The 27,805-nt window shown below is 43.7% G+C and overlaps 1 long non-coding RNA gene and 3 pseudogenes across 1 annotated transcript in view; 3 read left to right on the top strand and 1 right to left on the bottom strand.

Moving 5' to 3' along the window:
• LOC134935211 (uncharacterized) overlaps nt 1–27,805 on the top strand; it is a 149,682-nt gene that overhangs the window by 58,695 nt on the left and 63,182 nt on the right. The gene's annotated exons all lie outside the window — the stretch shown is intronic.
• Nucleotides 17,170–17,288, bottom strand: LOC134936946 (5S ribosomal RNA; annotated as a pseudogene).
• Nucleotides 21,237–21,355, top strand: LOC134937360 (5S ribosomal RNA; annotated as a pseudogene).
• On the top strand, nt 26,175–26,293 carry LOC134938671 (5S ribosomal RNA; annotated as a pseudogene).

Here is a 27,805-nt window from a genome sequence, read left to right as displayed (position 1 = left end):
AAGATGGTTCGGGGTCGGCTGTCATTTTTGGTGCACTGGAAGGGGTATGGCCCGGGGGAGCGGTCGTGGGTGCGCAGTTGTGATCTTCATGCCCCCTGACTGATACGCTCTTTCTTCTCGCAGTTCCCCGATAAACCCGGTGGTAGGGGTTCTTTGACCCCTCGTCAGAGGGGGGGTACTGTTAGGGTCTCCTGCCCTGTGCTGCCACGTCGTCATGGCAACCGGGAGACAAGTGCTAGCGGAGTAACCTGAGCGCAGCTGATACTCCGGTTCGGGTCTTTTGCTGTGCAGTGGTTACAGGCTCTGTGCACGGCAGGGGATCCGGTGCTGGTTTTTGTGCTTACAGTCTGTGAGGTCTGAGTGGGGCGTGGACAGCACCTGCTTTATAAGGCCTCTTCTCAGGTTAAGCAGATGCTGCTGAATCTTTGTTGGTTAGTCAGTTCCTGAAAGTTAGCCAGTACTGTGTAGCTTTGTATTTGTTGTTGCTTACTGCAAATAGGCCTGGGGATTTGGTACTACACTCTGCCAATCCAGACCTAGCAGTAAGACTGGAGTCAGTCGTTTAGCTTGCTGGGGTTCTTTTACTACTCTGTGAACTTAGCAAGTTTGCGGCTGTATTCTAAGACTTGCCTGCCTAAATCCTGTCTCACTATGCAAGGTATCAGGTGTCAGTTTAGTGGCAGTAAGCTGAACCTGTGCACTGCAAGTGAGAATTAGGATTGTGGAGACTCTCCTTGTGTCTATCATTCCATCTCTGACCAAGGAGTTTACTGCCACACCCGTTGGTAACCCTTTAGGGTTTTGCTGTTGCCCTTAGCAACAGCATTTCGGGTTCTCTACGTATTAAAACACAACATCTTGCTTTTCCCATCTGAGCATTACTAATACTAGGGAGACACCCAGTTCCTTAGCCTCTGGGCTTCTCTGTTCACTTTGTGTGTATTTTGTTACCCTATCACCTTCTGTGTACGTAATGTCATATTCCCCAGTCTGTCTGTGAGTTCATTTGTTTTGCATACCTATCCGTTCAGACACCAGTACATTCCTGCAGGCACTGGTGTGCATAACAGTTCAAACACCAGTACATTCCTGCAGGCACTGGAGTGCATAACAGTTCTGACACCAGTACATTCCTGCAGGCACTGGTGTGCATAACATTTGTGTTTTGGTTTTGGGTTCGGTTCCGCGGCCGTGTTTTGGGTTCGAACGCGTTTTGGCAAAACATCCCCGAATTTTTTTTGTCGGATTCGGGTGTGTTTTGGATTCGGGTGTTTTTTTCAAAAAACCCTAAAAAACAGCTTAAATCATAGAATTTGGGGGTCATTTTGATCCCAAAGTATTATTAACCTCAATAACCATAATTTCCACTCATTTTCAGTCTATTCTGAACACCTCACACCTCACAATATTATTTTTAGTCCTAAAATTTGCACCGAGGTCGCTGGATGACTAAGCTCAGCGACCCAAGTGGCCGACACAAACACCTGGCCCATCTAGGAGTGGCACTGCAGTGTCACGCAGGATGGCCCTTCCAAAAAACACCCCCCAAACAGCACATGACGCAAAGAAGAAAAAAAGAGGCGCAATGAGGTAGCTGTGTGAGTAAGCTAAGCGACCCTAGTGGCCGACACAAACACCTGGCCCATCTAGGAGTGGCACTGCAGTGTCACGCAGGATGGCCCTTTCAAAAAACACCCCCAAAACAGCACATGACGCAAAGAAAAAAAGAGGCGCAATGAGGTAGCTGTGTGACTAAGATAAGAGACCCAAGTGGCCGACACAAACACCTGGCCCATCTAGGAGTGGCACTGCAGTGTCAGGCAGGATGGCCCTTCCAAAAACTACTCCCCAAACAGCACATGACGCAAAGAAAAATGAAAGAAAAAAGAGGTGCAAGATGGAATTGTCCTTGGGCCCTCCCACCCACCCTTATGTTGTATAAACAGGACATGCACACTTTAACCAACCCATCATTTCAGTGACAGGGTCTGCCACACGACTGTGACTGAAATGACGGGTTGGTTTGGACCCCCACCAAAAAAGAAGCAATTAATCTCTCCTTGCACAAACTGGCTCTACAGAGGCAAGATGTCCACCTCATCATCATCCTCCTATATATCACCGTGTACATCCCCCTCCTCACAGATTATCAATTCGTCCCCACTGGAATCCACCATCTCAGCTCCCTGTGTACTTTGTGGAGGCAATTGCTGCTGGTGAATGTCTCCACGGAGGAATTGATTATAATTCATTTTAATGAACATCATCTTCTCCACATTTTCTGGATGTAACCTCGTACGCCGATTGCTGACAAGGTGAGCGGCGGCACTAAACACTCTTTCGGAGTACACACTTGTGGGAGGGCAACTTAGGTAGAATAAAGCCAGTTTGTGCAAGGGCCTCCAAATTGCCTCTTTTTCCTGCCAGTATAAGTACGGACTGTCTGACGTGCCTACTTGGATGCGGTCACTCATATAATCCTCCACCATTCTTTCAATGGGGAGAGAATCATATGCAGTGACAGTAGACGACATGTCCGTAATCGTTGTCAGGTCCTTCAGTCCGGACCAGATGTCAGCATCAGCAGTCGCTCCAGACTGCCCTGCATCACCGCCAGCGGGTGGGCTCGGAATTCTGAGCCTTTTCCTCGCACCCCAAGTTGCGGGAGAATGTGAAGGAGGAGATGTTGACAGGTCGCGTTCCGCTTGACTTGACAATTTTCTCACCAGCAGTTCTTTGAACCCCAGCAGACTTGTGTCTGCCGGAAAGAGAGATCCAAGGTAGGTTTTAAATCTAGGATCGAGCACGGTGGCCAAAATGTAGTGCACTGATTTCAACAGATTGACCACCCGTGAATCCTTGTTAAGCGAATTAAGGGCTCCATCCACAAGTCCCACATGCCTAGCGGAATCGCTCTGTGTTAGCTCCTCCTTCAATGTCTCCAGCTTCTTCTGCAAAAGCCTGATGAGGGGAATGACCTGACTCAGGCTGGCAGTGTCTGAACTGACTTCACGTGTGGCAAGTTCAAAAGGTTGCAGAACCTTGCACAACGTTGAAATCATTCTCCACTGCGCTTGAGACAGGTGCATTCCACCTCCTATATCGTGCTCAGTTGTATAGGCTTGAATGGCCTTTTGCTGCTCCTCCAACCTCTGAAGCATATAGAGGGTTGAATTCCACCTCGTTACCACTTCTTGCTTCAGATGATGGCAGGGCAGGTTCAGGCGTTTTTGGTGGTGCTCCAGTCTTCTGTACGTGGTGCCTGTACGCCGAAAGTGTGCCGCAATTCTTCTGGCCACCGACAGCATCTCTTGCACGCCCCTGTCATTTTTTAAATAATTCTGCACCACCAAATTCAAGGTATGTGCAAAACATGGGACGTGCTGGAATTTGCCCAGATTTAATGCACACACAATATTGCTGGCGTTGTCCGATGCCACAAATCCACAGGAGAGTCCAATTGGGGTAAGCCATTCTGCGATGATCTTCCTCAGTTGCCGTAAGAGGTTTTCAGCTGTGTGCGTATTCTGGAAAGCGGTGATACAAAGCGTAGCCTGCCTAGGAAAGAGTTGGCGTTTGCGAGATGCTGCTACTGGTGCCGCTGCTGCTGTTCTTGCGGCGGGAGTCAATACATCTACCCAGTGGGCTGTCACAGTCATATAGTCCTGAGTCTGCCCTGCTCCACTTGTCCACATGTCCGTGGTTAAGTGGACATTGGGTACAACTGCATTTTTTAGGACACTGGTGAGTCTTTTTCTGAGGTCTGTGTATATTTTCGGTATCGCCTGCCTAGAGAAATGGAACCTAGATGGTATTTGGTACCGGGGACACAGTACCTCCAACAAGTCTCTAGTTGGCTCTGCAGTAATGATGGATACCGGAACCACGTTTCTCACCGCCCAGGATGCCAAGGCCTCAGTTATCCGCTTTGCAGCAGGATGACTGCTGTGATATTTCATCTTCCTCGCAAAGGACTGTTGGACAGTCAATTGCTTGGTGGAAGTAGTAAAAGTGGTCTTACGACTTCCCCTCTGGGATGACGATCGACTCCCAGCAGCAACAACAGCAGCGCCAGCAGCAGTAGGCGTTACACGCAAGGATGCATCGGAGGAATCCCAGGCAGGAGAGGACTCGTCAGAATTGCCAGTGACATGGCCTGCAGGACTATTGGCATTCCTGGGTAAGGAGGAAATTGACACTGAGGGAGTTGGTGGTGTGGTTTGCGTGAGCTTGGTTACAAGAGGAAGGGATTTACTGGTCAGTGGACTGCTTCCGCTGTCGCCCAAAGTTTTTGAACTTGTCACTGACTTATGATGAATGCGCTGCAGGTGACGTATAAGGGAGGATGTTCCGAGGTGGTTAACGTCCTTACCCCAACTTATTACAGCTTGACAAAGGCAACACACGGCTTGACAAATGTTGTCCGCATTTCTGTTGAAATACTTCCACACTGAAGAGCTGATTTTTTGGGTATTTTCACCAGGCATGTCAACTGCCATATTCCTCCCTCGGACAACAGGTGTCTCCCCGGGTGCCTGACTTAAACAAACCACCTCACCATCAGAATCCTCCTGGTCAATTTCCTCCCCAGCGCCAGCAACACCCATATCCTCCTCATCCTGGTGTACTTCAACACTGACATCTTCAATCTGACTATCAGGAACTGGACTGCGGGTGCTCCTTCCAGCACTTGCAGGGGGCGTGCAAATGGTGGAAGGCGCATTCTCTTCACGTCCAGTGTTGGGAAGGTCAGGCATCGCAACCGACACAATTGGACTCTCCTTGTGGATTTGTGATTTCGAAGAACGCACAGTTCTTTGCTGTGCTTTTGCCAGCTTAAGTCTTTTCATTTTTCTAGCGAGAGGCTGAGTGCTTCCATCCTCATGTGAAGCTGAACCACTAGCCATGAACATAGGCCAGGGCCTCGGCCGTTCCTTGCCACTCCGTGTGGTAAATGGCATATTGGCAAGTTTACGCTTCTCCTCCGACGATTTTATTTTAGATTTTTGAGTCCTTTTTTTACTGATATTTGGTGTTTTGGATTTTACATGCTCTGTACTATGACACTGGGCATCGACCTTGGCAGACGACGTTGATGGCATTTCATCGTCTCGGCCATGACTAGTGGCAGCAGCTTCAGCACGAGGTGGAAGTGGATCTTGATCTTTCCTTATTTTTGGAACCTCAACATTTTTGTTCTCCATATTTTAATAGGCACAACTAAAAGGCACCTCAGGTAAACAATGGAGATGGATGGATACTAGTATACTTATGGATGACGAGCGACTGCCGACACAGAGGTAGCTACAGCCGTGGACTACCGTACTGCGTCTGCTAGTATAGACTGGATGATAATGATATAAAATATATATATATATATCACTACTGCAGGACAGGTATATATTATATAATGACGGACCTGCTGGACACTGTCAGCACTGCAGACTCCTAAACTACTAGTATGAAGAAGATAGAAAAAAAAAAAACCACCACAGGTAGGTATACAATTATGGACGAGCGACTGCCAGTGCCGACACAGAGGTAGCTACAGCCGAGGACTACCGTACTGCGTCTGCTAGTATAGACTGGATGATAATTATATAAAAAATATATATGTATCACTACTGCAGGACAGGTATATATTGTATAATGACGGACCTGCTGGACACTGTCAGCACTGCAGACTCCTAAACTACTAGTATGAAGAAGATAGAAAAAAAAAACCCACCACAGGTAGGTATACAATTATGGACGAGCGACTGCCAGTGCCGACACAGAGGTAGCTACAGCCGTGGACTACCGTACTGCGTCTGCTAGTATAGACTGGATGATAATGATAAAAAAAATATATATATATCACTACTGCAGGACAGGTATATATTGTATAATGACGGACCTGCTGGACACTGTCAGCACTGCAGACTCCTAAACTACTAGTATGAAGAAGATAGAAAAAAAAAAAACCACCACAGGTAGGTATACAATTATGGACGAGCGACTGCCAGTGCCGACACAGAGGTAGCTACAGCCGAGGACTACCGTACTGCGTCTGCTAGTATAGACTGGATGATAATTATATAAAAAATATATATGTATCACTACTGCAGGACAGGTATATATTGTATAATGACGGACCTGCTGGACACTGTCAGCACTGCAGACTCCTAAACTACTAGTATGAAGAAGATAGAAAAAAAAAAACACCACAGGTAGGTATACAATTATGGACGAGCGACTGCCAGTGCCGACACAGAGGTAGCTACAGCCGTGGACTACCGTACTGCGTCTGCTAGTATAGACTGGATGATAATGATATAAAAAATATATATATATCACTACTGCAGGACAGGTATATATTATATAATGACGGACCTGCTGGACACTGTCAGCACTGCAGACTCCTAAACTACTAGTATGAAGAAGATAGAAAAAAAAAACCACCACAGGTAGGTATACAATTATGGATGAGCGACTGCCAGTACCGACACAGAGGTAGCTACAGCCGTGGACTACCGTACTGCGTCTGCTAGTATAGACTGGATGATAATGATATAAAATATATATATATATATATATATCACTACTGCAGGACAGGTATATATTGTATAATTACGGACCTGCTGGACACTGTCAGCACTGCAGACTCCTAAACTACTAGTATGAAGAAGATAGAAAGAAAAAAAAACCACCACAGGTAGGTATACAGTTATGGACGAGCGACTGCCAGTGCCGACACAGAGGTAGCTACAGCCGTGGACTACCGTACTGCGTCTGCTAGTATAGACTGGATGATAATGATATAAAAAATATATATATATCACTACTGCAGGACAGGTATATATTATATAATGACGGACCTGCTGGACACTGTCAGCACTGCAGACTCCTAAACTACTAGTATGAAGAAGATAGAAATATAATGAATGACGGACCTGCTGGACACTGTCAGCAGAATGCGTTTATAGAATAATAAAAAAAAACACCACACGAGTGTTTAACTTTTTCAGGCAGACAATATACTGGTGGTCACTGCTGGTCAGTCACACTGGCACTCTGGCAGCAAAAGTGTGCACTGTTAAATATGTACTCCTGCTATAACTGCTCCCCAGTCTCCCCCACAATTAAGCTGTGTGAGCAGTGAGCACTACTCAGCACAGTCAGATATACATAGATGATATTATCATGCAGCACACTGAGGCTGAGCACAGATATGGTATGTGACTGTGTATCGTTTTTTTTCAGGCAGAGAACGGATTATATTAAATAATAAATAAAACTGGTGGTCACTAGTATAACTATCAGCAAAACTCTGCACTCTCTGAGTACTCCTAATGCTCCAGTAAATCAAGTGTCTCACTCTCTATCTAAACGGAGAGGACGCCAGCCACGTCCTCTCCCTATCAATCTCAATGCACGTGTGAAAATGGCGGCGACGCGCGGCTCCTTATATAGAACCCGAGTCTCGCGATAGAATACGAGCCTCGCGAGAATCCGACAGCGGGATGATGACGTTCGGGCGCGCTCGGGTTAGCCGAGCAAGGCGGGAAGATCCGAGTCTGCCTCGGACCCGTGTAAAAAGCGTGAAGTTCGGGGGGGTTCGGTTTCCGAGAAACCGAACCCGCTCATCACTATTAAACAGGGTGGCTGCATGCTTCCAATTGTGGCTGTCCCATTGGCGCAGAAGCCCTGCATCAAGTGACTGGCCGAAGCTTGTCAGAAAGGGGAGAGAGGCTGAAACTGTGCAGAAGGAGAAAGGCAGAAAGGGGTCAGTGAATAGACAGAAAGAAACATGCAGAAGGGAGAATGATATAGGTGTAAAAATGAGAAAAGAGAGGCTGGGAGAAACATGCAGGAGATGGACTAAGAGAGCAAACATATGCAAAAGATGGACTTAGTGGGGGAGATAGACTAAGGGGTTAATTCAATTCAACACGGATTGGATAGCAATGAGAGGGAGCTTCTGGAACTATTCAATGCAGCGCGATGCTAAATCTGAGAATACCCGTATTCCCAGACTAAATAAGGTGTTTAGTCGCGAGAACGGGCATTCTCCGACTAAACTGCCTCACCATGATGCTGCTTGCACAGCGTTAGGTCACAAAGCAGCATTGCGGACCTAGTTTTGTTGAATTTCGGCTCACACCCTGGGAAGGGTGCAAGAAGAAATCCTCTAGTCAGGGACAGCATCGCTCTAAATTGAATAGCACGAGGAGCTCCCTCCCAGCGCTATTAAATCCGTGTTGAACTGAACTGACCCCTTAGAAGCAAAGACAAATGAAGGAGATAGACTGAGATATGAGTGTGCAAAGGATTAAATGTCACCCCAGTTTTAATTTCTTAACTACTCCTGCTACAACACAATACTTTCTAAACTTTTAATGTGTTCTATAATGTGTTCAAACTTTTAATAGGTCCAGCTAATTTTACATACTCTGCCTTTTGTTGGTGTAACTCCGCCTACATTCAATTTTGAAGTAATCCCGCCTATTTTGATATTGGCTCTGCCTACAGCTGGTTTGGTGCCGCCCACATGAGGCCACTTCTAAAAACTTTTCCAGGGCCACTTTTGTTTCCTAATTCATCCCTGGGCGTAACTCTGGGAGGCAACAGAATCATCTGCCTCCGGGCTTCTACTCTGAAGGGGGCACCTCTCCTTCCATTCTGTGACACTATTGAATTAAGTTAATTGATAGCTGCCATTATCTCTTCAGTGGCCGACTTTCTCACTGGTCCCTGCACCTTACAAATCACACCCTTTTTATTATACTGTAGATACACATTTTACAAGTGTCATACCCAGGATTAGAAATCACAACCTTTTACACTGGATAGGAAATATGAGAATTCTAACTATATGAAGTTACTACTCTGATAATTACATGTAACTTCATATAGTTACAATTCTCATGATTACTGCTCAGGAGCAAATAGCTCCATCAGTAAGGTGTCTGCTGTCAGTGTAACAGGGTTCTAATCCTGGGTATGACTGCTAAGAAATGTGTGATAAAAAATAACACTACACACATACACACATATATATGCATACATATATTTATCAAAATATAGAGGTGGGCACCAATATTTATCTTGCCTCTGAGCAACTGGGACGAATTTACGCCACTGTGCAAAGGTGTACTTTCATAAAATATGCTTGCTGATATAAGAATACCCACAGACTAATGGAAGAGGAACTACCTTCTAGGAAGAATGGATGGGTAATGTACAGCTAAGAAAGGGTGCTAACAAACATATATATGTATACACACACACACACACACACACACACACACACACATATATATATATATATATATATATATATAATTAAATATTTATTTATTTATAAATATTTATTTATTTATTTATTTTAAGGGAAGAATAAAGAATACAACTTTCTCCGGGGGCCATACCTTCGGTCTAAGACCTCTCTTTAAAGTAGTACTGGAAGCTATGAACAATTCACAATAGATTCAATGATTTCTGGTTCCATCAGAATGCCTGGCCCAGATACAGTATGCCTGAGGAGGAGCAGCTGTTGTTTTTGGAAGATACACATCTTTGATTTGCAATAAAGCTGATGTGCCTGGAGAAGGCTCCAAGCTTCAGCTTTATAGCGTCAGGCTCTTCAGTGGGTAATATTGGATGGAAACAAATGCCAAGCTGGTTGTAGAGTACAATAAGTTCATCCATAGGAGAGAATAATTTATCGCAGGGCAATTAATTTTAATTTGGTCAGAAAGCCCATGCCTGAATGTGGTGACTAGAGCCTCTTTATTCCAATGCAGTTCAGAAGGTATCATCCAGAACTGTACAGAATACTGACCCCACTGAACTAAAACCTTGCTAAAGGCAAAGTATGCCAGCAGCAGCTGAATAGACACAACTTAGTTTGGGGGATCCTTTTGAAGACTTTAAATGTAAGGGCGATAATGGGAAATAATGAGTTACCTTCTTGGAAAGTTTCCAGGTAGCAGCTCAAACTGAATAGAGCATTGATTATGGAATTAGGATCCTCATCATATTTAGGTGGAGCAGGTATCCAGAGCTGAGAAGTGGCACCAGGAGCTATAGTGAGCAGCAGGAGGGGCTTGATTCTCCAAAGTGATTTGCAGCATGTCCAGATAAAAGATTGAGCAGAACTTTCATAATCTGTACCTGGTTGGTTTCTTGCTTCTCTATTTGCGTGACAAAGTACTGAAGGTGAAACTGCAATAACAGGCTGCTGACCAAATCCATGAACAGATTAAACAGACATTATTTCAAGATGTGTGGCAGCTTGAAATAAGATATGACATGTCAATGTACGGTGCAAATAATAGTCTCATACCTGGGTCTGGTGCACAAATAGACTGTAGATTAGCAAAGTTGATCGCCATAAGGCAGAGTTCCCCAAACTCTGCCATTTTAGTCCAGATTTTAAGGATATCCATGCTTGAGTTCTGATGGTTAAATCAGATTGGCTGAGGTACTAATTAAGTCACCTGTGCTCAAGCATGGACATCCTTAAAACTTGGACTGTAATGGAAGAGTTTGGGAAACTGTGGCCTATGGCAATGTTAAGACAAGCCACATCAGAACAAAACTGGAATCTGAGCCAATAGATACGGACAACCTGGATATGGGAATCAAGGAACAATGGAACTTAGATAATGGGGGAATTCAAATGTTTGAAAAGTCGGTTGGGTGTCTGTTTTTTCCTGTCCCATTAGATAGGAAAAAAACAGACACCCAACTGAATTTTCAAACATTTGAATTCCCTCCAAAGAGTCTAATACTCTTGCACAAGTCTGTACACAAAGCTCATTATGTAGGCAGAGCAATTTCTAATCTGGTGCCATAGTGACAGAAGACTGCCTATTTAAGTAACCAACAGAGTCACATGCCTGCTCTGATAGCAACATGCCTGATAGCAAGATGAAAAACCTGCTCCAAAAGAGGAGCAGGAAAGTAGCAACCATGACCATCAAACCCAATAATAGATCAGCATGGGGTCTTGGGGTATTAGATTATTTACTGCCCTGAGTGTTCCATTTGGATTGTGAGTCTTTAAGCTGCAGTAAGAAGATGTCTGATAAGATACGCAATTGACTGGCTAGGATAATGTGCAGATCTAATGTATATATTAATGGAATAATCAAGTTTTTAAATACTATTTCTAATCACCAGTGGCGTGCGGTGAGGTCAGTGGCTGGTGAGGCACTACAGCCATAATGGCCGCCGAATCCTGCCGATGACCCCTACCGCCGCCGAGCCAATGCCCGCCACTGCCCCTGAGCCAATGCAGAGCCTCAAGTACCAGCATGCGTGGAAATAATGGGCCCACTGGTACCTGTAGTTCTACAACAACAAAAAATACCCAAATAAAAACACAACACACACACCGTGAAAGTTAAAATTTATTAAAACACACTTACACACTCACACATACTTACCTACATCCCACGCCGATCATGTCCACTTGTCCAGTAGAATCCAATAGGGCCGATACCTGTAAAAATGAGAGACAGATTACTTACCTACATCCCACGCCGGTCACGTCCACTTGTCCAGTAGAATCCAATAGGGCCGATACCTGTAAAAATGAGAGACAGATTACTTACCTACATCCCACGCCGGTCACGTCCACTTGTCCAGTAGAATCCAATAGGGTAGGGGTACCTGTATAAATGAACATAATACTTACACAGTGGGGAGAGAGAGACACACACACAGAGAGAGAAACAGGAGAGGTAAGAAAACAATGGATTAGTGTTCACGTACTCCCCCAGAGCAGCACTTATCTAATGACATCACAATAGTATGTCAGATCCTCACAAGTGTATTATGTTAGATCCCTGGAATAAAGGGGGGGGGGGAGAGGAGAGGAGAGAGAGAGACTGACTCTAACCTGGTGTCGGTCGGAGGAGAGCCGGACATCGCTGCTGCTGGAGGGCAGAGGAGAGGACGGGGGGAGAGCCGGACAAGGAGAGGACGGGGGGGGAGAGCCGGACAGCGCTGCTGCTGGAGGGCGGAGGAGAGTACGGGGGAGAGCCGGACAAGGAGAGGACGGGGGGAGAGCCAGACAGCGCTGCTGCTGGAGGGCAGAGGAGAGGACGGGGGGAGAGCCGAACACTGCTGCTGCTGGAGGGCGGAGGAGAGGACGGGGGGAGAGCTGGACACTGCTGCTGCTGGAGGGCGGAGGAGAGGATGGGGGGAGAGCCGGACAGCGCTGCTGCTGGAGGGCGGAGGAGAGGACGGGAGGAGAGCCGGACAGCGCTGCTGCTGGAGGGCGGAGGAGAGGACGGGGGGAGAGCCGGACAAGGAGAGGACGGGGGGGAGAGCCGGACCCTGCTGCTGCTGGAGGGCGGAGGAGAGGACGGGGGGAGAGCCGGACACTGCTGCTGCTGGAGGGCGGAGGAGAGGACGGGGGGAGAGCCGGACACTGCTGCTGCTGGAGGGCGGAGGAGAGGACGGGGGAGAGCCGGACAGCGCTGCTGCTGGAGGGCGGAGGAGAAGACGGGGGGAGAGCCGGACAGCGCTGCTGCTGGAGGGCGGAGGAGAGGACGGGGGGAGAGCCAGACACTGCTGCTGCTGGAGGGCGGAGGAGAGGACGGGGGGAGAGCCGGACACTGCTGCTGCTGGAGGGCGGAGGAGAAGACGGGGGGAGAGCCGGACACTGCTGCTCCTGGAGGGCGGAGGAGAAGACGGGGGGAGAGCCGGACAGCGCTGCTGCTGGAGGGCGGAGGAGAGAGCAGGACACGCTGCTGGGCCATCCCGGCTACCTCCAACGCCGTTCACCGCCGGGACACGCCGCATCTGGGTGATTGGGCAAGCGGATCCAGCACTGGATCCGCTGTCCAATCACAGGTGCCTCGCTGACATGGGGGTGGTGTCCCTGTCAGCGAGGCACTTTTTTCAGTGCCGCTTTCAGGCTGGTTTTGAATGGCTTTTTAAAGCGCAGTGCTTGGCCCCGCCCAGTGGCGGAACTAGCGAATGGTGGGCCCAGGTGCGACAAAATGCTTTGGGCCACCCCCCCATCCCATTTAAGTCCACCCCCTCACCCCTGGAGAGGACCTGGTGAAGGGGACCTGCTCAGGGCCAGAGAAATGGATACCTAGCAACAGTGCCGTAACTAGACATTTTAGCACTGTGTGCAAGAAACGGCATCGGAGCCCCACCCCTGCATACAAAACAGGGGCAGTGCGCGCCGTAGGTGCGCGCAAAAATACATAGTGGCGTGGCTTCATGGGGAAGGGGTGTGGCCACAAAATAATACCAATTCATAAAACGGTGCACAGTAGTCTCCGTTATTCAAATTACGCCGCACAGTAGCACCACTACACCAGGTAGAGACTCTTTTACACCTTACAGCGGACAGGTTCCTCTTTTTACACATTACGGCAGACAGCGTCCCCTTTTTACACATTACGGCAGACAGCGTCCCCCTTTTTACACATTACGGCAGACAGCATGCACTTTTTACACATTGCGGCAGGCAGATTCCCCCTTTTTACACATTGCAGCAGGCAGATTCCCCATTTTTACACATTGCGGCAGGCAGATTCCCCATTTTTACACATAGCGGCAGGCAGACTCCCCATTTTTACACATTGCGGCAGGCAGATTCCCCATTTTTACACATAGCGGCAGGCAGATTCCCCCTTTTTACACATTGCGGCAGGCAGATTCCCCCTTTTTACACATTGCGGCAGGCAGATTCCCCATTTTTACACATTGCGGCAGGCAGATTCCCCATTTTTACACATTGCGGCAGGCAGTCGAAAGAAAGAAAGAAAGAAAGAAAGAAAGAAAGAAAGAAAGAAAGAAAGAAAGAAAGAAAGAAAGAAAGAATTATACTTACCCTCTCCGCTGGCTCAGGCTCCTCGGTGCAGCTTGACGATTCCCGGGCAGTAGAGAAGGAGGAGGAGGGAGGTGGAGGAGGGAGCCGCAGCAGCGCTGTGTTATTGGTGGAGGCAGAGCCTGCCTTAGGCATAGGCAAACTAGGCAAATGCCTAGGGCATTTGGTATGCTTAGGGGCACCAGCAGCTTCTGCTGATTAAAATGATATGCGGCATGCCTATATTCTGTGTGTGACTGCGGCTGTAGCTGCATACGAAATGCTACGTTGCAGTGTATTCCTGGAAATCAGTGTAATGTAGCATTTTGTATGCAGATACAGCCGCAGTCGGACACAGAATATAAGCATGCTGCATATCATTTTAACCAGCAGAAGCTGCGTCTGTGTCCTAGCCCCATAGTAATGCAAATAAGACGCATTTTCATAAACAAAAGGCGCCCGACGTTGCTGCCAGCTGACTCATGTCTGGCATCTCCTGCAGAACTAGCGGCGGTGCTAGGGGGTACCAGCCAAAATCTTGCCTAGGGCATCATATTGGTTAGGGCCGGCTCTGGGTGGAGGCGCTGCTGCTGCTGCCCCTCTGCTTCACTATAGGCTGTTCTCGGAAGACAGCCTATAGTGAAGCAGAGGGGCAGCAGCAGCAGCGCCTCAACCAGTAACAAAGCGCTGCTGCGGCTGCCTCCTCCACCTCCCTCCTCCTCCTTCCCCCGTACCGCTGCTCCTCTCCTCTCCGGGCGGCTGTGCGCTGCGGGCAGTGGGTGCCCGCAGCACACAGCGGCATGTAATGAGTCAGTTTGACTCATTACATGCTTTGGGCCCCTAGACAGAGGCGGGCCCCAGTGCAACGCACTGGTTGCACTGGCGGTAGTTCCGCCTCTGGCCCCGCCCCCCGCTCTATCCCGTCTGCATTGTGTTTGAGAGGCACTGCTATCAGTGCCTCCCAAACGCATTTAAGCACAGCAAATTATTAGAATTCAATAAAGGACATACAGTACTTATGACACAGAATATGTGTCATAAGTATCTTTATATTATTTTAATAATTAATCACTGGGGAGGCACTGCCTCCCCTGACTGCACGTCCCTGCTAATCACTGAACCAGTAATGGATTGCATTAGTCAAAAGTATTGATAATGTATTATGGTGGAAAGTCCACTTTAGCTATTTCTTCGAAGTCAAATCAATTTTTTTTGCTACAAATAATGTTTTATGTGGCCCAGTTATGCATCCCTATTAATTATGTTTAAACTATTCCAAAAAGCACAATAGCTTTTGTGAGAAGGTTCCAATATTGTTTAACTACTTGCACAATATAATTTTGCAATTTTTTGTTTGCTGACATTTATTATCTTTTCAAAAACAATAATGTGTCTGCTGTTTTGTTGATGGGAACAATTTACCTGTTCCAGTACATTTAGGTACATGCTGATCTTCTGGCCAAAGGCTGACTGTTCCATAAAATCTAGTCCAGCGCAGTCTGATCTTTATGTGTGAATAGTTTCCTTTGTCCCATTAATCTACTCATAATTTACAATTCCTTTTTGCTTACACAAGAAATAAAATAGCAGTGTACTGGGGGAATTTGTTTGGTTTTCTTGTCTAGAATAACCACTCCCTTACATGCACCTTTGATGGGCCAATAAATTGAATGTGCAACTTCCACTCTGTGAATAACTGCTTAGAAAACAAGTACAGATAGAGGATATTAAGATGAACAGTTTATCCTCACAAACCATCCTTGTTATAAAAAATAATCTCACTTTGCATAAAAAAAACTAAAATCAAATTATGGCATTTGTTAAATAATAAAATACTTGTTAAAGCAAGCAGTTAATTACCATATACAGAAACATCTATAAGGGAAAGTAATAATGTCTAATCAACCCAACAAACCTGGCCCATACTGTACCTTAATACATAGAAGTTGGTATGATCTCTGTGTGCACACTTCAGCTACCTTAGGGATACACAAGATTGAAGGTCACACTTTTAACCTTTAGGCGAATATGGAAACAGAAGATCTATAAAAAACCAAGGCGCTTGAAAAAAAAATAATATAAATATAAATATATATATGAAAGGAATGGGGGATGAGGGATGTATAGCGACTAATGTGTTAATACAATATACAGTTGCCACTTAAATATATATACATTTTTTTTATTAATATAGACATATAAGAAACATATAGGCATATATAAAAAATGGGACAACAATACATACACAGCTGGACTAAAAACACTTAAATGAAAACCTTAAAATTATAATAAAACCAAGTAAAATGGATTTTCCTTATCTTAGGTGAGGTAAGTACAGGATTTCCCCAACGCGTTTCGTCTCAAAAGACTTCTTCAAGGGGTAGGGACATAGTGAGCCTGCAAAGCTATTTATAGCCAATATTGCTGGGTGGGAGGGTTGTGACATCACAGGGAGTCATGTGATACAATTATATGATTGATGATATTTGGCAGTTTACTAGTGCAGTGCCAAAGGAGCAGGGTCAGTAGGGACTATTGGTGTACAAAAACGAGTGTATTAGGCATTGCAAAGTATCTTGGAAAGTCTCAGAAAGCGTTTAAAACACAAAATTGCGGTACTTCCGCCACACTTCCGGTGACGGACGGGTTCGATGCGTCACTTCCGCCCCATTTCCGGTCGCGGCTGCGCATGCGCCTGCGGCGGTTCGTGACTCTAGTTCAATGTGCTGTACTGTATGGAAGCTCCTCAATTTCTGTGATAAAGGGGAAAGTCTCTATTTTCATAAGTCCGTGTAGTGGCCATATTTGATGGGACTTTCTCCATGTATATCTCAGCTGCGGCAGCCATTTCCTCGTAGTTCATTATATATACAGGAAAAACGGTATCCATGGCAATAGGTGTACATAGGAATAAAAAATAAATAGCATCAGGAATGATTTTGATCAATCGTGCATATTACACATATTATAAGCTGAAAATAAAAATATTAATTCATGCTCATGATAGTGAAAACATGCTAATAAGGTTTTTAAAGCACATTTAGTTTATATAGTGCGGCACTTAGCAAATTAATAAATATGTGAATAAATAAGTAAATAAAGTGCTTGTGCTTGGATTTGAACATATTAGTGTTCAAGGAACGGGGTGTATATAACCATATTATTTTATACCAGGTGCAGAGCTACAGGTGCCAAACTGTTTAAGGTGCATATGTTACATTTACTGTGAGGTGTATACGGTCCGTGCTGATATAACACCTATTGTGATTGGAACATAATACTATATTGTGACTTACTCTTTAAGTGAACTTATATGGAGCAAACACCTTACCCAGACTCCTATTAGTTCACGTGCTTTACAGTACCTGATCTTCCCAGCTGGTCCCCCTTGCTGGTACTGATCAGGCCAAACGCTGCTTGGCTTCCAAGATCGAACGTGTTTGGGCATTTCCAGCGTGGTATGACTGTACCGACGTTGTGCCCTCTTGGTTAATTGCTCCGAAACCCCAATAGAAGTTAAAATTTATATCAAGTGTTAGAACCATATTAAGATGTGTGAAATAATGGATCTCTCAATGGGGGGGGGAGTGGGGGAGGAGGAAAAGGAGTGGGGAAGGTATGTGGATAGGAACCGTGTGGGAAGGTAGGGAATAGGGAATGAGGAAGCAGTTGTAATATTTTAGTACCGTATCTTATAGAAAGGGAGCGATCTCATAGTTGTCGTTAAATCCCCTTGGCTGTAGCGTTTGCAGTTGGAAAATCCAAAACATTTCCCGGCGTGACAATTTATTAGCGAGATCGCCACCTCTTTCTCCCAGTTGCACCAGTTCGATAGCTTTAAATGTCAAGGCTTCAGGATTGGAGTTGTGTGTTGAAATGAAATGTTTGGAAACAGCGTGGCTTTCTACTTTATTCCTGATGTTCCTCACATGCTCCTGTATTCTTAGCTTCAAAGGTCGCTTTGTCTTTCCGATATACTGTTTGCCGCAGTCACATTCTAGGAGGTAGATGACTGATTGAGTGTTGCAGTTCATATCATTTTTGATTTTGTATTCCTTCTTTTTTTCACTGTCCGTAAAGGTTTTCCTGTTGGGATGTAGATGTCTGCATATGTTACATCGCCCACATTTGTAAGAGCCCACACACTTAGGCCAGGTGGAGTCTTTTTCATGGTCAGTCTTAATCATGCTTGGGGCCAGAATATCCTTGAGGTTTCTTGATTTTTTGAACACTATCTCAGGATGAGGAGGGAGGATATCTTTGAGGATAGGGTCCATAATTAATATTCTCCAATGGTTCCTGAATGTTTTGCGGATAGACTTCTCATGTCGACTGAAGGTGGTTATGAATGCCGTTGAGTTCTTCATTTTATCCCTTATTTTGTATTCCAGCAGTTCGGACCTGTCAATATCATTAGTTCTGCTGATAGCTTCCTTCAGAATGGTATCTGGATATTCTTTTTGCTTGAATCTATTGCTGTACATCTCCAGCTGTGATTGACAGTCCTCGGGTTTGCTGCAATTCCTTTTTATTCTACTGAATTGGGAGAATGGGATGCTATTTTTCCAACTTTTGAGATGGTTACTCTTGTAATGGAGATAGCTGTTGGTGTCTACTTGTTTAATGAAATTTTTTGTTGTGACTCTCCCATGAGAATTAAATCCAGAAATTCAATCTGCTCCTAATTCGTATTGGAGGTATAAACAAGATTTATTCCATTTGTGCTGATGTGTTTAAAAAATTGGTTAAAACTCTCAATGTCTCCATTCCAGATAATTAAATTATCATCAATGTATCTCCGATAAAAGATGATGTTGCTTTTAAAATCAAGGTGGTCATGTATAAAAGCTTTCTCCCAACAACCCATAAAAAGATTTGCGAAGCTATGCGCGAAAATTGTACCCATAGCAGTGCTGTACTGTTGTAGATAAAACTGGTCCAGGAATTTAAAATAATTGTGATGAAGAATAAAAAGCATGATGTCACAAATAAAATTCTTATGGTCAGTAGTTAGTGTGGTATCTCTGTCCAAAAATTCTTTACACGCTTTCACTCCCTTCTCATGTTCAATACACGTGTACAGTGATTGGACATCTGTCGTGACCCACATGTATGAGTCCTTCCACTCCATATCTTTCAGAAGGCTTAATACTGATGTGGTGTCTTTGAGATATGACGGGATATCCTTAACGTATGGTTTTAAAAAGACATCATGTTCTACGAACTGGTGAAGAAAGACTTGTGCGACCTGGACCAGGAGAAAATACAAGAGAAGAACCTGAGTAATAGAGAAAGTGAGGACCTGAAAAATTTACAGAAGAATAAAGGGATCATTATAAAACAAGCTGGTAAGGGGGGGTCATCATGGATCGGGTAAAATATATCGCAGAGGCAGAAAGACTACTTTCAGATAGAGAGTCCTACAAGAAACTCTCAGGAGACCCGAAGGATGAATATATTGAAGAATTGAGGACACTTCTAAAACACGGTTTAAGATCAGAAATCATCACCAAAGAAGAGTATCAATTCCTAATGAGATCAGACCCCACTACCCCCATTTTTTACTTTTTACCAAAAATTCACAAAAGCTTGGACAACCCGCCCGGTAGACCAATAGTGGCGGGTATAGACTCACTTACCTCTAATTTATCTGAATATGCTGATGTCTTTTTAAAACCATACGTTAAGGATCTCCCGTCATATCTCAAAGACACCACATCAGTATTAAGCCTTTTGAAAGATATGGAGTGGAAGGACTCATACATGTGGGTCACGATAAATGTCCAATCACTGTACACGTGTATTGAACATGAGAAGGGAGTGAGAGCGTGTAAAGAATTTTTGGACAGAGATACCACACTAACAACTGACCATAAGAATTTTATTTGTGACATCATGCTTTTTATTCTTCATCACAATTATTTTAAATTCCTGGACCAGTTTTATCTACAACAGTGCAGCACTGCTATGGGTACAATTTTCGCGCCTAGCTTCGCAAATCTTTTTATGGGTTGTTGGGAGAAAGCTTTTATACATGACCACCTTGATTTTAAAAGCAACATCATCTTTTATAGGAGATACATTGATGATATTTTAATTATCTGGAATGGAGATATTGAGAGTTTTAACCAGTTTTTTAAACACATCAGCACAAATGGAATGAATCTTGTTTTTACCTCCAATACGAATAAGGAGCAGATTGAATTTCTGGTTTTAATTCTCATGGGAGAGAATGGGAGAGTCACAACAAAAAATTTCATTAAACAAGTAGACACCAACAGCTATCTCCATAACAAGAGTAACCATCTCAAAAGTTGGAAAAATAACATCCCATTCTGCCAATTCAGTAGAATAAAAAGGAATTGCAGCAAACCCAAATACTGTCAATCACAGCTGGAGATGTACAGCAATAGATTCAAGCAAAAAGAATATCCAGATACCATTCTGAAGGAAGCTATCAGCAGAACTAATGATATTGACAGGTCCGAACTGCTGGAATACAAAATAAGGGATAAAACGAAGAACTCAACGGCATTCATAACCACCTTCAGTCGACATGAGAAGTCTATCCGCAATTCATTCAGGAACCATTGGAGAATATTACTTATGGACCCTATCCTCAAAGATATCCTCCCTCCTCATCCTGAGATAGTGTTCAAAAAATCAAGAAATCTCAAGGATATTCTGGCCCCAAGCATGATTAAGACTGACCATGAAAAAGACTCCACCTGGCCTAAGTGTGTGGGCTCTTACAAATGTGGGCAATGTAACATATGCAGACATCTACATCCCAACAGGAAAACCTTTATGGACAGTGAAAAAAAGAAGGAATACAAAATCAAAAATGATATGAACTGCAACACTCAATCAGTCATCTACCTCCTAGAATGTGACTGCGGCAAACAGTATATCGGAAAGACAAAGCGACCTTTGAAGCTAAGAATACAGGAGCATGTGAGGAACATCAGGAATAAAGTAGAAAGCCACGCTGTTTCCAAACATTTAATTTCAACACACAACTCCAATCCTGAAGCCTTGACATTTAAAGCTATCGAACTGGTGCAACTGGGAGAAAGAGGTGGCGATCTCGCTAATAAATTGTCACGCCGGGAAATGTTTTGGATTTTCCAACTGCAAACGCTACAGCCAAGGGGATTTAACGACAACTATGAGATCGCTCCCTTTCTATAAGATACGGTACTAAAATATTACAACTGCTTCCCCATTCCCTATTCCCTACCTTCCCACACGGTTCCTATCCACATACCTTCCCCACTCCTTTTCCTCCTCCCCCACTCCCCCCCTCCCCCTCCCCATTCAGAGATCCATTATTTCACACATCTTAATATGGTTCTAATACTTGATATAAATTTTAACTACTATTGGGGTTTCGGAGCAAATAACCAAGAGGGCACAACGTCGGTACAGTCATACCATGCTGGAAATGCCCAAACACGTTCTATCTTGGAAGCCAAGCAGCGTTGGGCCTGATCAGTACCAGCAAGGGGGACCAGCTGGGAAGATCAGGTACTGTAAAGCACGTGAACTAATAGGAGCCTGGGTAAGGTGTTTGCTCCATATAAGTTCACTTAAAGAGTAAGTCACAATATAGTATTATGTTCCAATCACAATAGGTGTTATATCAGCACGGACCGTATACACCTCACAGTAAATGTAACATATGCACCTTAAACAGTTTGGCACCTGTAGCTCTGCACCTGGTATAAAATAATATGGTTATATACACCCCGTTCCTTGAACACTAATATGTTCAAATCCAAGCACAAGCACTTTATTTACTTATTTATTCACATATTTATTAATTTGCTAAGTGCCGCACTATATAAATTAAATGTGCTTTAAAAACCTTATTAGCGTGTTTTCACTATCATGAACATGAAATAATATTTTTATTTTCAGCTTATAATATGTGTAATATGCACAATTGATCAAAATCATTCCTGATGCTATTTATTTTTTATTCCTATGTACACCTATTGCCATGGATACCGTTTTTCCTGTATATATAATGAACTACGAGGAAATGGCTGCTGCAGCTGAGATATACATGGAGAAAGTCCCATCAAATATGGACACTACACGGACTTATGAAAATAGAGACTTTCCCCTGGATCACAGAAATTGAGGAGCTTCCATACAGCACATTGAACTAGAGTCACGAACCGCCGCAGGCGCATGCGCAGCCGCGACCAGAAGTGGGGCGGAAGTGACGCATTGGACCCGTCCGCCACCGGAAGTGTGGCGGAAGTACCGCAATTTTGTGTTTTAAACGCTTTCTGAGACTTTCCAAGATACTTTGCAATGCCTCGTTTTTGTACACCAATAGTCCCTACTGACCCTGCTCCTTTGGCACTGCACTAGTAAACAGCCAAATATCATCAATCATATAATTGTATCACATGACTCCCTGTGATGTCACAACCCTCCCACCCAGCAATATTGGCTATAAATAGCTTTGCAGGCTCACTATGTCCCTACCCCTTGAAGAAGTCTTTTGAGACGAAACGCGTTGGGTAAATCCTGTACCTACCTCACCTAAGATAAGGAAAATCCATTTTACTTGGTTTTATTATAATTTTAAGGTTTTCATTTAAGTGTTTTTAGTCCAGCTGTGTATGTATTGTTGTCCCATTTTTTATATATGCCTATATGTTTCTTATATGTCTATATTAATAAAAAAAAATTATATATATTTAAGTGGCAACTGTATATTGTATTAACACATTAGTCGCTATACATCCCTCATCCCCCATTCCTTTCACATTGTTTCAGGAGCTTACCACCCCTGTATTTTTTGAGGGACCCAGCAGACGCCCCATTAACATTAGAAGGGGAGTGTTTTTTAGGTTGCCGGTTGCACAACATATCTGTGTTCTAGCACAAGTGGCGCAATATTATTCCTTGCTTTTATAATTATCGTTGGTAATACTTCATATTGCTGCCTGGTGGAGGGATACACCCGACAGAATGTTGATAAACACAGACCGTACCAGTAAGAGAAATGTGTGGTGTCAAAAAAATTTTTATGAAAGTGTTAGTGTTAATGAACCAACCCAACCCTGTGATTTAGATGATTTATTTTGGGGAATTGAAAGACTTCTCACTAAAGAGGTCAAAACATGGTGGGATCTCAAGGGCCTTAAGCATTACATCTCAATGGACATAGTCCCAAGGGGCCTGCGACTCCTCAAACAACCCACATTTGGTAACCAGGAGGGGGCATTTATAGAAAAGTGGGACAAAATACTGCACACTTGCTCTATTGACCTAATGAAACTCCTTATCGATGAAAAAAAGAAATCCTTATCATCCCTAGAGACTGAAATCAAACTGAAGGAGAAAGAGCTGGAACCCTTCAAGGATAAGGAGGACTACAAGGTCAATGAAAAGGTCCTAAACATGAAAATGGAACGGATCGAGGAAGAGGTTATTAAAGGGAAGGAAAATAAATTTCTAAGGGACAAGAACGACTATGAAAAAGGGAGAGTGAAGAATTGGAGCAGGTTCAATGCAAATGGACAATTTAATCCAAGAACAGATGAGGGAAGTTGGAGACTTGCAACCTCAAGAAGTAATGCTATACAGAACAAGAACAGAAACACTCCAAATAGCGGTATCAAGACGTCTAACAGATTCTCGACCCTGCAAAGACATGGGTCAAACAGCGAACAGGATTTTTTATCCCAAAGAACGGGTGCGAGACAAAAGACAAATATAAGAAGTACAGTGAAAGAGGACATACATGCATCGCCCCTCAAAAGAAGACATATAGAAGAAGAGGATCTCGAGGAGGAAGGAGGGAGGGAATACAAGAAAAGAACATTTTAACAACCAACCCAAAAGACAAAGGTATATTCAATTTATCCCAACACCCATTAACTGAACCAGAAATATCTATTTTAAATAAAGGACTCACCTTTGCCCCTACAAAAGGACTCAGCAAATTCGACACCTTCATCGACCTGAACAAATTTGTCAGGAAACTAACTTTGAAGAGACATTTTTTGAAAAAGGAGGATGCAGTTATAGCTAATTATGAGAATCGCTCGAAGTCAGGTCTAAAACCTACCTCAAAATACTACCCTCTGGAGTCTAAAGGGAGCAACATCAGCATGTTCTACGAACTGGTGAAGAAAGACCTGTGCGACTTGGACCAGGAGAAAATACAAGAGAAGAACCTGAGTAATAGAGAAAGTGAGGCCCTGAAAAATTTACAGAAGAATAAAGGGATCATTATAAAACAAGCTGATAAAGGGGGGGGGGGGGGGCGGGTCATCATGGATCGGGTAAAATATATCGCAGAGGCAGAAAGACTACTTTCAGATAGAGAGTCCTACAAGAAACTCTCAGGAGACCCGAAGGATGAATATATTGAAGAATTGAGGACACTTCTAAAACACGGTTTAAGATCAGAGATCATCACCAAAGAAGAGTATCAATTCCTAATGAGATCAGACCCCACTACCCCCATTTTCTACTTTTTACCAAAAATTCACAAAAGCTTGGACAACCCGCCCGGTAGACCAATAGTGGCGGGTATAGACTCACTTACCTCTAATTTATCTGAATATGCTGATGTCTTTTTAGAACCATACGTTAAGGATCTCCCGTCATATCTCAAAGACACCACATCAGTATTAAGCCTTCTGAAAGATATGGAGTGGAAGGACTCATACATGTGGGTCACGATAGATGTCCAATCACTGTACACGTGTATTGAACATGAGAAGGGAGTGAAAGCGTGTAAAGAATTAGATACCACACTAACAACTGACCATAAGAATTTTATTTGTGACATCATGCTTTTTAATCTTCATCACAATTATTTTAAATTCCTGGACCAGTTTTATCTACAAAAGTGCAGTACTGCTATGGGTAAAATTTTCGCGCATAGCTTCGCAAATCTTTTTATGGGTTGTTGGGAGAAAGCTTTTATACATGACCACCTTGATTTTAAAAAGCAACATCATCTTTTATCGGAGATACATTGATGATATTTTAATTATCTGGAATGGAGACATTGAGAGTTTTAACCAATTTTTTAAACACATCAGCACAAATGGAATTAATCTTGTTTTTACCTCCAATACGAATAAGGAGCAGATTGAATTTCTGGATTTTTTTCTCATGGGAGAGAATGGGAGAGTCACAACAAAAAATTTCATTAAACAAGTAGACACCAACAGCTATCTCCATTACAAGAGTAACCATCTCAAAAGTTGGAAAAATAACATCCCATTCTCCCAATTCAGTAGTATAAAAAGGAATTGCAGCAAACCCGAGGACTGTCAATCACAGCTGGAGATGTACAGCAATAGATTCAAGCAAAAAGAATATCCAGATACCATTCTGAAGGAAGCTATCAGCAGAACTAATGATATTGACAGGTCCGAACTGCTGGAATACAAAATAAGGGATAAAACGAAGAACTCAACGGCATTCATAACCACCTTCAGTCGACATGAGAAGTCTATCCACAATTCATTCAGGAACCATTGGAGAATATTACTTATGGGCCCTATCCTCAAAGATATCCTCCCTCCTCATCCTGAGATAGTGTTCAAAAAATCAAGAAACCTCAAGGATATTCTGGCCCCAAGCATGATTAAGACTGACCATGAAAAAGACTCCACCTGGCCTAAGTGTGTGGGCTCTTACAAATGTGGGCGATGTAACATATGCAGACATCTACATCCCAACAGGAAAACCTTTACGGACAGTGAAAAAAAGTTGGAATACAAAATCAAAAATTATATGAACTGCAACACTCAATCAGTCATCTACCTCCTAGAATGTGACTGCGGCAAACAGTATATCGGAAAGACAAAGCGACCTTTGAAGCTAAGAATACAGGAGCATGTGAGGAACATCAGGAATAAAGTAGAAAGCCACGCTGTTTCCAAACATTTCATTTCAACACACAACTCCAATCCTGAAGCCTTGACATTTAAAGCTATCGAACTGGTGCAACTGGGAGAAAGAGGTGGCGATCTCGCTAATAAATTGTCACGCCGGGAAATGTTTTGGATTTTCCAACTGCAAACGCTACAGCCAAGGGGATTTAACGACAACTATGAGATCGCTCCCTTTCTATAAGATACGGTACTAAAATATTACAACTGCTTCCCCATTCCCTATTCCCTACCTTCCCACACGGTTCCTATCCACATACCTTCCCCACTCCTTTTCCTCCTCCCCCACTCCTCCCGCCCCCCTTCCCCCCCCCCCCCCCATTTAGAGATCCATTATTTCACACATCTTAATATGGTTCTAACACTTGATATAAATTTTAACTACTATTGGGGTTTCGGAGCAAATAACCAAGAGGGCACAACGTCGGTACAGTCATACCACGCTGGAAATGCCCAAACACGTTCGATCTTGGAAGCCAAGCAGCGTTGGGCCTGATCAGTACCAGCAAGGGGGACCAGCTGGGAAGATCAGGTACTGTAAAGCACGTGAACTAATAGGAGCCTGGGTAAGGTGTTTGCTCCATATAAGTTCACTTAAAGAGTAAGTCACAATATAGTATTATGTTCCAATCACAATAGGTGTTATATCAGCACGGACCGTATACACCTCACAGTAAATGTAACATATGCACCTTAAACAGTTTGGCACCTGTAGCTCTGCACCTGGTATAAAATAATATGGTTATATACACCCCGTTCCTTGAACACTAATATGTTCAAATCCAAGCACAAGCACTTTATTTACTTATTTATTCACATATTTATTAATTTGCTAAGTGCCGCACTATATAAACTAAACGTGCTTTAAAAACCTTATTAGCGTGTTTTCACTATCATGAGCATGAAATAATATTTTTATTTTCAGCTTATAATATGTGTAATATGCACAATTGATCAAAATCATTCCTGATGCTATTTATTTTTTATTCCTATGTACACCTATTGCCATGGATACCGTTTTTCCTGTATATATAATGAACTACGAGGAAATGGCTGCCGCAGCTGAGATATACATGGAGAAAGTCCCATCAAATATGGCCACTACACGGACTTATGAAAATAGAGACTTTCCCCTGGATCACAGAAATTGAGGAGCTTCCATACAGCACATTGAACAAGAGTCACGAACCGCCGCAGGCGCATGCGCAGCCGCAACCGGAAGTGGGGCGGAAGTGACGCATCGAACCCATCCGTCACCGGAAGTGTGGCGGAAGTACCGCAATTTTGTGTTTTAAACGCTTTCTGAGACTTTCCAAGATACTTTGCAATGCCTAATACACTCGTTTTTGTACACCAATAGTCCCTACTGACCCTGCTCCTTTGGCACTGCACTAGTAAACAGCCAAATATCATCAATCATATAATTGTATCACATGACTCCCTGTGATGTCACAACCCTCCCACCCAGCAATATTGGCTATAAATAGCTTTGCAGGCTCACTATGTCCCTACCCCTTGAAGAAGTCTTTTGAGACGAAACGCGTTGGGGAAATCCTGTACCTACCTCACCTAAGATAAGGAAAATCCATTTTACTTGGTTTTATTATAATTTTAAGGTTTTCATTTAAGTGTTTTTAGTCCAGCTGTGTATGTATTGTTGTCCCATTTTTTATATATGCCTATATGTTTCTTATATGTCTATATTAATAAAAAAAAATTATATATATTTAAGTGGCAACTGTATATTGTATTAACACATTAGTCGCTATACATCCCTCATCCCCCATTCCTTTCACATTGTTTCAGGAGCTTACCACCCCTGTATTTTTTGAGGGACCCAGCAGACGCCCCATTAACATTAGAAGGGGAGTGTTTTTTAGGTTGCCGGTTGCACAACATATCTGTGTTCTAGCACAAGTGGCGCAATATTATTCCTTATATATATTATTCCTATATATATACCAGAACAGACAGGCGGCACTCAGAGCATATGATCAAATGGAAAGTATATATATATATAAGATATGGTAATGCACGGCACTCACAATATGATGTG

The sequence above is a fragment of the Pseudophryne corroboree genome, chromosome 6, assembly GCF_028390025.1.
Source record: "Pseudophryne corroboree isolate aPseCor3 chromosome 6, aPseCor3.hap2, whole genome shotgun sequence".
NCBI classification, from domain to species: domain Eukaryota; kingdom Metazoa; phylum Chordata; class Amphibia; order Anura; family Myobatrachidae; genus Pseudophryne; species Pseudophryne corroboree.
Note: the sequence above shows the minus strand (reverse complement) of the source record. Positions and strands in the feature narration are given on the sequence as shown.